This window comes from Brassica oleracea, chromosome C2 (assembly GCF_000695525.1).
Source record: "Brassica oleracea var. oleracea cultivar TO1000 chromosome C2, BOL, whole genome shotgun sequence".
Classification (NCBI taxonomy): Eukaryota; Viridiplantae; Streptophyta; class Magnoliopsida; order Brassicales; family Brassicaceae; genus Brassica; species Brassica oleracea.
In genome coordinates, this window is record NC_027749.1 from 52,084,353 (window position 1) to 52,095,019 (window position 10,667).

At 32.9% G+C, this 10,667-nt stretch overlaps 1 non-coding gene across 1 annotated transcript; it reads left to right on the top strand.

The window, feature by feature from the left end:
* Positions 1–131: 131 nt before the first annotated feature.
* Positions 132–205, top strand: TRNAV-AAC. Its single transcript has one exon. It is a non-coding gene; the product is annotated as a tRNA-Val (tRNA).
* Positions 206–10,667: the final 10,462 nt, after the last annotated feature.

Here is a 10,667-nt window from a genome sequence, read left to right on the forward strand (position 1 = left end):
TCTACTAGTAATTTACTTGTTTAGCGGGTAACATCTCAGTTTTGTTATTGATCCAAACAAGTAGAAATAATGAAATATACTAATGAACTCGTAACTAGATATTATATCATACGGTACAATATATTACAAAGGGTTTCGTGGTGTAGTTGGTTATCACGTCAGTCTAACACACTGAAGGTCTCCGGTTTGAACCCGGGCGAAGCCATTATTGTTTTCATTCACTCTATTAATTGTGAATCTATGATTTGTTTATTCACTAAACGTCCTCATTTCTTCCCTCTGTTAGATATAGTTTTCACGGACTTTCAGTTAGGTCGCTTACTTTCTTTATGCGTCTTTGTTCAGTCATTTTCATGATCTCAGCAAGTGATCACCAGTCTTTGCAAAGGAGACAACAAAATGTGTCGGCAAATTCACTTGGATGGTAATTACATCCGCAACTTAGTAGGGCATAGACCGATTCATAGTAGACGATGTAAGGAAACGGTTAAGTCTAGTAAAGATCATTTTACTCTAAGAACAGTCATATTTTGATTCCTGTTTCATCATCTCATGTAGTCTGGTATTGTCATTGTCTCATACGTTCACTGATGTTGATACCGGATTTGTCACACAATCCTTCCCGCCAACAGAACAAGTTGATTAATGGTTCGGCAAATCTTGGTTTAGTAGAAACGGTTTAACGTTTGGACCGACTTAAGATCGAAGTGGTTAAAAGACTTGTTCAGAGATTATTGAATGAGTCAAGATCATTTATTTAACTAAAAGATATACACATTCCGAAGAAAGTCAAAGCTAAAATAAAGGAACACGTGCAACAACGTACCGAGTTCGACGGTGGCGAGCTCCTCTTATAAAAGATAAAGACTTAGCTCTCGATGGGGGAGGCCATTTTCAGAGAGCTCTCATAAGAAAAGAGATACATAAATAATACTTATAATCACTTCCATGATTATTGAATCATTATGTTTCAATCTTATGGACCACAACGAAGAACCTAGATCATGCTTATGGCACGAGCTCGTAAATACGATGCCATTTACACAAAGCCAATGTCTCACACAAGACCAATGAAACTAGACGAACCCGGTGTCTCGCTCGAGACCGATGAAACCGACATCTCATTCGAGATGATGAAATCGAACTACGTTAAGACTTGATCCTTCGTCGAGGGTACGTAGGCAGCTCGGAATCGAGTTCAGTCACAGTCCTTCTCTCTCCCGATGTCTCTATGCTATTTGGCATACGAATATAGTCCATTTTGGTCGACTCATACCTGATTACATCGTTGTGTTCTGAGGATATCGTTGTCCATGTTATTTCTTCCCTAATTGTTTTCATTCAAACACTACAAAATACTTAACTTAGATTTTAGGATCTACAACTGACACTTACGCTTCTAACTCTGAACTCTGTAGAAATAAACCATAACTGTTGTAAGGTAGCTATCAGCTAAGCAGCGTGCAGCAAATTCGCCAGATGTAAAGTTAATGCGTAGTTAATTTATTTACATCAAGAAAAGTAAATGACAGAAAAAGTTAAGCCTTGAAAGGTAAAATTTGCTCCTTTCTTTTACTTGATTAGAGTATTCTTACAATGTTTGGGTAAACCTTATCTTAGATATAAAAAGAGAGAAAGTCACACTTACACACACGTTTTAGATTCGAATTGGATTGTAATATCTTTAATCTTTCTAAAATTGTCAAAAAATCTGTTCTCATGATTAGACATCAAAGACTTGAAGTTGCAACTGCACGTGTTATTTAATTACCTCATTCTTAGAAATTCTTGAAAGTAATTCTTAATGGGACATCACTACTCAGGCCTTAGCACTAGAAGTCGTACGTGTTACATTTTTTCGACGCCAAAATCATATTGTAGCAGCATTTTTTTTTTTTTTTTTTGAAAATAAATATTGTAGCAGCATTTTGCTTGTGGACTTTGTCATATTATACAGTCATCAGGTTTTGGTGGTTACTTTTCTTTTTCCAGATATTTAATTTTTCTCCTTTTAATTTTTGGGGTAAAACTATATGTTGGGATTTAGCAGATAAGAGAGAGTCTTGTCTCATGTTATATTTCCTTTTATCTTCATATGAATGCTTATTGTTTACAGTAGTGTAATAATTGGTAGGTCTTACCAGGAGTGGGAGTAGTCAAATCTTTTGGATACTTGATGAGATAAAACTAGATAAAATATGTTGATTTGGTAAAATAATTTAACTTGTTTATTTTATTTTTTTAAAACAGAATGATATTCATACTACTTCCACTAAAAAGCTTTTATGTGTTGGATACGACTGAATCAGTACTTTGATATATCGGGGAAGACACCAAAGCTTTCTTGTTGCAGTTTCTTCTAAGAGTCATTTACATTCTAGAGCAGTTTCCAAGTTTTATTTACAAGATAAAGCAGTTTCTACTAGTGAGGTAGTTTTTTGTAACTAGAAATCAAACCATTATAACTAAAGTCAGTTATCTAACTAAAGTGGTCCTACCATGTTAATTATTTTCTTTTTTTTCTTTGGAACACAAAGAATTTCTTATTATTGGTAGACCTGAAAGGGGATTAAACTTGATAATAATCTTATTTTGGAGCACAACTTTCTTCTTCTCCACTTCGATCTTCTTCTTCTCCACCTTGACCTTCATCCTACGACAAGCACCGCCGCCGGCTCAGTCTCCGACTCTGTTTTCGATCTTCTTCTTTGCGGCGAGTCTACAATCCATTGTCACCAGGTGGTCACTCTCGCGCCGTTGCGTCTCATCTTCCTCAACGTCTTCAATTCGGTGGCTCGTCAAGCTCCGTTGTGCTTTCCTCCGTGCCCTCACCTCCTTGCCAACCGTCGGCGAACCAAACCGGGGGTCTCTCAAACCTCGACGGAACCTATTCCTAAACCAAGGTTCTTGTATTTGCAAGACTGGTCTTTTAGCTTTCAACTATTTACAATTTAGCCCTAAAAATTACATATTTGCACTGTTGCTTTTCAATTTGGCTCCACACTTCTAAATGTGCAATATAATCCCAACTTTTTGAAGATTAGTATGCAAATGCATATGAAAATGTTTATTTTAGATTCATTTGATGTGTACACTATACAACGTACACAATTTTTTTATTATCCAGTATCCACATGTACAATGATTCATATGTACATAAATTACTTGTACAATAATAGATTAACTCCATATAATTTCACCACATGATTATACGGGCACAAAACTAATATGTGTACATGAGTACATTTTAACATGTGTACATTGTATATTACTAAAGGAACGATTGTACAAATGTACACTAAAAGTATGTACACACGCAATATTTTTGATGTACACAAACATGATGTACACAAAATAAAACATAAATGCAAATTTATAGCTAAAACTTTGCAAAATAATAGTTGTATTGCATTTATGTTTTATTTTGTGTACATCATGTTTGTGTACACAAAGATATTGCGTGTGTACATAATTTTAGTAGTTTTTGGGTTTAGTAGACTAGAATGATTAGTGCTTGATCTATGATGCTATGTGCTTAATCTAAATGATCTTTACTTGATTGGTGTGTTTAATGCTATATATAGGTTGGGAAATCATATCTTGATCATAAGTTATTTCATGCCCGGAAGGTGTTCGATGAAATGCTTGAAATATCAATCAATGTGCTTTACTTGCTTAGCCAATGGGAGTTGATGCTAAGGTTGTTTAGTGGCTATTAGGACTTGTGATTCATGCATGCTTGATGGTAATTAGCCAACGGGAGTTGATGTTTAATGCATGACTAGCATAGGGATTATTATCACGGGAGTGGATTAATCTATTTTGAATGAGATCTAGACCTATAGACTTGTTGATTGTTTAGTTTGAACATCCTAGATTGAACCTTGATCACCTTATATCAATTATCTTTGCCCATGGATCCATCCTTAGCATTTGATTGAAAGTTCTTGCACTTATTTCTTGATTGGATTTGAGATCACCTTGTTTATATTCCTAGGACATTAGCTTGTTATAAAATCATTCATATTCTTGTTTGCTTAGATTAAGGAAGCTTGTGTATTCTTGGTGTTATAGATCATTAGTTCCTTGTGGATACGATCCTAAAATGCTACAATGAATACCATTCGATTGTGGTATTGTTGGCACATTAGGTTAATTGGTGTGTGCTTAAAGGCTTAATCAACATAAGATGGATGCTTATACGTTCAAAACATCAACCACTGCAAGCTTATGTGGCCTTGACAGAAGCGCCCCCTCGAGTGGTTCTAAGTACGGAGATGTTCAGACAATTGAGAGCGTGATTGTGGCGAAGCTTAGCGCAATGGTAACACAACACATGTTATTGCCTTATTGGAGCATTAACATGCCAAACTCTTTCAGTATCCACTACTGAACTGTAACAAAAAAAAAAATCCAGGGAAACAATGATGGCTCATATATATTTGTGGCTTAAAGTAACAAAATAAAATTGTGGTCTTAATTATTTTGAAATTCTACATTATTATAGTTCTACTAAAATTATACTATTATTATTGTTATAATTTTGTTTTAAAAGAACTTAAAAATAAAATTTTAAAATATTGTGGAAGCCCCCTTAGTCCAGTGGTTTGACTAAGGGTTCATTATTGCTTCTACACCGGGAGGTCTGGGGTTCAAACCCCAGAAAACGCAAATTATGCAGATTATGGAGAAAAAAGGTTACAAGAGGTCTTTAGCATGGTGCAAGGTATCATCGAATATTGATCTCATAGGGCGGCTCAGGGTGATGCAGTCAGACGTGCATTCTCATATGATGGTAGAATTGTCGGCTGTAGAATCGTCTAAGTAATATTTCTCATCGTTGTAATAGCATAATTAATCAGACGTTAAAAAATATATATATATATATGCTAAAATTTTATTTTTGTCATGTTTTTTTTTTGTTAACCAAATCAATAAGATAGTAAAAAGTCACAATCAATATTATGTAATAAGCAATTAGAATAATTTAAGAAGATAAAGATTCATAGTAGTATAAAATAAAGATAAATGGTTGATTTTAAATTGTTTTTAAAAGAGAGACATTCAAGGATTTCATAATACAATTACACTAGAACCACATTGGAACTCTACATAATTAGATGTAGCCTAAGCCCAATGCTTTAACTGCCTTAAGAAAGGATCCAGCATGTATGGAATCTTTACCGGTATTAGCCAACTCCGTTCATGACAACCGCTTCTTTAAAAAAATCAACATCAACCTCTTGGCAGACCATCTATTTGCATCACTTGCAAACTATCACGACTTAACTACCTAATACTTTTCCGCCAAAAACGCTAAGATTCACTATGTCAAAGACAAATAAGAACTTTTCTATTAAAACAACACTGCTTGAGAATCTATTATCTCCAAACAGCCGCAAAAGGTTTATATATCAATGTAGTTCACCTATACCACATTAACAAGCTTTTTTTTGCATTAGCAAGTTATGCGTGAGTGAAATGGCACTCGGAAAAATATACTTGGACAAATTAGAAAGGACATAAAGGAAAATGACATGATATTAATGTTGGAAATACATCAACAAAGTCAATGTACTAAGCACATATAAAAAACTCAAGTTTAACTTAACAACACTCACAACAACAAATGCCACAGTGACATATCTCCTCAACAACATAAAAAGATGCGACCAATCTTACTATTACAAGCAAATAAAAGAAATTATATATTCCATATAAAATCCACTCTACAAAATTTTATATTTTATGCTTTCACTATTAGCCATTCAATTTGTGTATTCAAACAATATAAACATTATTTGGCTGCTTTGAAATATTTTACTCACCTCGCGGAAGTACATAAAATAGCAAATCTTTCATAAGCAAAATAAACGTCCAATTGATAAATGCAAAGCTGATCCTCAACATCGTTGAGTCTTTCATAGTAACGGCTCCACAACTCTGACAAATAGCTACAACATTAGACAGTTTTTATTCAGGGGTGGCTATAACATTTTTCCAACGGAATAATTAAGAGATTTTATAATTTATTTAGTTAAAAATATTTCTTATCATTGTAATATAAAAACCTCTGAATGTCTTCGTTGATCACTTCTGCTTACCCCACTGGAAGACAGGAAGAGCTAGCATCTCTCTTTCCTAAGGCATAAGGCGTTCCTCGAGGAGTACAAGCCTAATCTATATACAATTTTTAACTTACCAAACGTCCACCCGTAAACTAACAAAATCAAAAATTATATTTTTCTTACAAATTTGTTTTATAAAAAAATTCTTACAAATATCAGACATTCTACTACACAATTAACAAATATTCATAGTCGGGTTTGTGTTGACCGTGAAACCATTGATACTATTTGTGAAGATTTTTTTTTGTGTTTTTTGTTGTCGATGTTTTTTGTCTGTTTATTTGTTTTTCCTTTCTCTTTTTTTTTGGTTTTTATTTGGTTGTTAAAGCGAAATTTGTAGTTTTTTGGTGGAGAGTATTCTCTATCGAAATATTTTCTACATGTTTGTGGAACTTCCCTGGAATTTGACATATTTTGTTTAATAAAACCATAACATGAATGGTAAATTCATTTTAAAAAAAAATACGAACCCGGCGCTAATATTTAAAGAAGACTAATTGTTTGAAGACCAAAACGGCGTTTTCTTTATCTTTTCAAAGGACCTCTCAATTTGCAAAAAAAAAAAAAAAAAAAAAAAAAGGTTTTGTGGCAAACTCACAATTAAATGATTTTTTCTGATGTAAAAGAAATGATTTTTTTCTTTAACTTTCCCTACTTTCAACACATCTCTATCGCAATTTGATTCATTAATCCATTGTGTAGTCATCGCATGTATTACGAGAAGTAAAGAAACGATGGTCATGCACTCATGCTACAGATAAAGTTTTAAGAAGAAATTAAAGATAAGAACGAAGGCATTTTACAAACAGTATAATGATGTAAAAAAGATAGAACAAGAAGATGTGGGCATGTGAGTATAAAGACATGGACAAGTTTGACTTTGACCTTTGCCTAACTTCTATTTGTGTGATGGTTACGTCTACTGCACACAACAATTAGCCGAAACTATATTCAATCTCCTCTCCCCTAATCTCATCTACTATATATTAATTAAAAGTTTAATCCAATAATTTATAATTAGCAATAGCATCGCTAATTAAGATTGAGTTGATTCATTGCTTACCATAGTTCAGTATTTCTCCATTATTAACACCACGTAGTCCATGTTAATCTTTTTTTGGTAAAGAATATTAATCGAAGACATTAACGCACCTTTTCATTTGTCATATTTGTTTAAATCCTTTTTAAGTTTCTTTGCTTATGTTAATTGAGTCATATCAATACAATCTTATTTTATAAGATTAAGAGCATCTCTAATTATTGGCTAATATTATACATATTATTAATTTGAGCTCAATAATTCTTTATGAAGTTGTAAAAATATAAAATGCTTTTTTTTTTGCAAGAGTGATAGTTTTGCTTTCCAAGTATTCTTGAATCCTAATGGGGGGTATTTTTCATTGTTTTTTTTTTTTTTACTTTTATACTTTCATAGAAAAACTCCGATTCGTATCCGAGATGTGATCTTAGTCCCATAGTCGACACTGGTACCACTAATCTATATGATCCAATTTGATTAGATCTTATAGTCTATTACCATAAGAATAAGATTAATTTTCCTAATTTTTTGCGTCTTTCCGTTTTGGATCACTAAATACTACCCTTGGTTTTCAAATTTTCATATGTTTTAGTGCATTTGTATAAACGCAACCAATAAATAGATATAAAATAAATGATCTATTCTAATGAAATTATGAAAATGTATTTGATTGATAGTTAATGAGGAAAACTAAAGAAGACAAAGATCTATTGATCACGCGTGTGGCGTGGGCATGTGCGTGCGTAAGCGTAAGCAATAGATCATCACAAAGTCCAAAAGCTATAATAAAAATAAAAATATTAAGTCCACAGTTTTATTAGTATAAAAAATAAATTTAATTTTGAAAACCTTGGTGAAATCTGAAGCAAGGCTGAGGAGAGCACCCAAACACTCCTCCTATTCATTAGGGTTGCCTACTGCTATGCTCTCCTTTTTCTAATTCGTCTAATGAATTGCTTAATAAGTTTCAGAAGTTAGTAACAGTATGAAATGCAAGTATATCTATAATTAGGATAATAAGCCGACTATTTAAAGCAAATAAATAACATATAGTTTCTAGTATTTTAAGAGAGAAGTGGTCCAAATAAGGAGATAAATCAGTTTGAACTCTCAATTTTTATGGGCAGTCTTTGAGTTTGTGTGGATCTAAATTTTATAACAAAAGGCACTGATTGCTACTTGAGGGGGGACTGCATATGAGAAAGATTGATAACTTTTAAAGTTTTCTTCATACATACTTAAATCATTATTTTGTTAATTTTAGTCATTGTTTATTAGAAGAACTTTATGTATTAATCTATACTCTCTTATAAATTTGTGTTGTTGGTGCAAACTAAAAGTTAGTATGTCAAGAGAATTGTATTTGTATACAAATTCAATTCTTGTATTATTATAAAAATGGAAAATAATAAAAGTTCATATAAAAATAGGATTGAGTGCAGTAATATACTGAGAGAGAGGAGGGTATTGGGTACAAACAAAGGTACAAAATCTCAAGATGAAGGCAAAGGAAGAGAGCAAAAGTGGGCACCATAATCCTATGGTTGACGACCAAACCATCTCCATGTGCGCCACGTAGATTATTGCGGGTGCATGATCTCAGCATGAAGTGTCATCATCACTCGACCTCGAGATCCTCCTCCTCGACTTTGAATGCAATAGCCATTATTTTGGTTTGGAGCTAAGTTTTGTCGTTGGCGTAAACTGTGGACTTCATTAATAAAATAGAAACTGATCGTTAAAACGTAGATACAAGGCCATAAACAATGAACACTATGATTGACATTTGCTGGTTGGTGATTTACAAATTGAACAAATGAAGTGTGTATATTGTGTTCTTATTCTGTAAGAAGTTAGCATATAGGTGAACTGTGGATTATTAAAGTATATAGCGCAATCGTTAATGTCTAATGTTATGTTTACATGTCAAACTGTGTTTACATTTGTATTTCCTTTTCTTTTACCAAAAGTTTAATGTAACGCAAACATGATAGTTTGTTTTATAGATGTTAATGGGAATGTAAGAGAATATACAAGGAAAAATACTATAGTTTATTGAACTGAAAAATATATACTATAGTTGATCATTCATAAATTGCATATCCGTCTTTACAAAATTTTAAAGTTTCTTTTTGTATTTTTAATGCTTAAACTAGATCATGATTTTCTTTATTAGTTCAGTATATTACATAGATAAAGTAATCATATATTTTTGGGGTGAAACTTCCAAAACAATACTCCTCATACTTTCATGAAATAATTCAACTTAAATCACAACAATAATTTTTTTTGAACATTAATCACCACAATAACTGGCAAGCTATCTAGGGAAGAGCCCAAATAACATATGTGCTCTGACTTGACATGCCCCCATTACTGTTGCCACGAGAGGAAGAAAATGTAACAAATTATTACGATCTTAAAGCACCCGCAACGGGGGATGAAGAGGAATCCTTAGCTCTTAATCCTAGGTTATTAGCAATATAATAATAATATAAACACTTAGTTAACTAAGAATTAGTCCGTAAATAAGGATTTTAAGGACTAAATCCTTATAGACGTGGTGGCTTGGCATTGGGTGGGGAGAGTATTGTGTTTCGTTTGGAGAGAAAAATATTTCATTTCGATTCAACACGAGAAAAAAAATTTTGCTCTCGGCCACAAAGAGGCAATTGTGCAGTTCTTGATTTCTCTTGGCGAGAAAGGCGACGAAGGCGAGAAAAAAGCTTTCCTCTCGGCGAGAAAGGTGATTGTGCTCTTGTTGATTTCTCTTGGCGACAAATCCGACAAAGGCGAGGAAAAAAAATTGTTCGTTTATACGAACTTGGAGTTTCGTTTCCTCAAATTCTATTCTTATTTGGTATAATAGTTGGTGAGAATTTGATTGGACTGTGAATTAGATTTTCTTGTTTGTGTCTGCAATTCTATAAATTTCCGTGGAGTTTTGGACTTTAGTTGTATGTCTACTGTTAAGTTTCTTCTTTTGATTGTCTAAGGAGGTTGTTTTAGATACAATTTAATCGGTTTTGTTTCAAAAGTTTTTTTTATTGCTTCTTTAGCATATTTTTCAATGAAGCTTTTGTTTGCTAATGTTAGATATTGAATGCTGATAAGTGAATATCCTCACTAGTTTGATTTTCTGGAGAGAAAGTTTGGTTTTTTTTGCTTTTATACAAATCCACACTGTCTATGGATCATCTTGTTGCATTCCCTTTAATATGTGGTTGTTTTAGAGTCAATTTAATAGGTTTTGTTTAAACTTTTTGGTTTTCTAGTTCTTTTTTAGCATAGTTTTCAATGAAGCTTGTGTTTAATGTTTGGTTTCCTGGAGAAATTTGGTTCTTTTTTTCCTTAAATCAAATTGCACTGTCTATAAAATCTTCTCGACAGTTCTCAAAGTTTTTTTTTTATTGCTTCTTTAGCATATTTTTCAGCACTCACTTTCATGTATTCCTTTTAATGTGTTTGTACTATAAAGGTGTTAGTTTCCATTCCCTGCG